This window comes from Microtus ochrogaster, chromosome 2 (genome assembly GCF_000317375.1).
Source record: "Microtus ochrogaster isolate Prairie Vole_2 chromosome 2, MicOch1.0, whole genome shotgun sequence".
In the NCBI taxonomy this organism is placed as follows: Eukaryota; Metazoa; Chordata; class Mammalia; order Rodentia; family Cricetidae; genus Microtus; species Microtus ochrogaster.
In genome coordinates, this window is record NC_022010.1 from 71,899,761 (window position 1) to 71,900,589 (window position 829).

The following is an 829-nucleotide window of genomic DNA, read 5'->3' on the forward strand; positions in this document are numbered from 1 at the left end:
CTAAGACAGGGCACACAGACAGAGCTGCACGATACATGTGGGGTTAACAGGGATCTAAATGGGGAACACAGAGGATGTCTCATAGGGAGAACATAGGCTTCCCTTAATGCTCTTTGTGAGGTCTGAGAGCCATCTCTGGGATGGCTGTTTTCTAACTGTGTCTTCTCAGTTATGGCCCAGCTGCTGAGGTCCCAACAGGACTTCCGGCTGTGGGCTCCACCATCCTGCCTGCCTACCAACTTCCAGTCACTGCTTCCCAACCAAGTATTTAAAACACAGCTACAGAAGCCCAGGCTTCATTTACAAAGGCAGTAAGATCATCACAGGCAATGGGTGAGTGATCGCCCCCTAGTGGCAGGAGAGTACACAGGTGGGGGCGGGTAAAGGAAAACAGGAACCGGTGTGAGCCACCAAGCCTCCAGGAAGTAGCTCTTTCTTGACTGAGCTACTGTGCTATTACATGGCTTCTCCCCCTGCTATCCCTCACCATAAAAACCCTCTCGGACAGCACAGGGTCCAGCTCTCACATTTCCATCACAGACAAGCACACCGCTTCTCTGATGACACACAGTCACCATGGAAACAAGCTGGCTGAGGCATCTACCGATGCTGCCATTGCTGAGGACAGTCCCCTTAGCGATGCCACCCTCTGTCTGGGCCTGTGTGTGTGTATACCCCAGGTTAGCCATCACAACTCCACAACCAGCGTGTGCCAGGGAAAAGAGGAGTTGAGCCTCTCATAAGTGTGAGGGGGGAGAAGAAGAGAACAGGAGGGAGAGGAGGAGGTATGAAAAAAGAGGGGAGGAGGGAGAAAGAGAACAAAGACAGC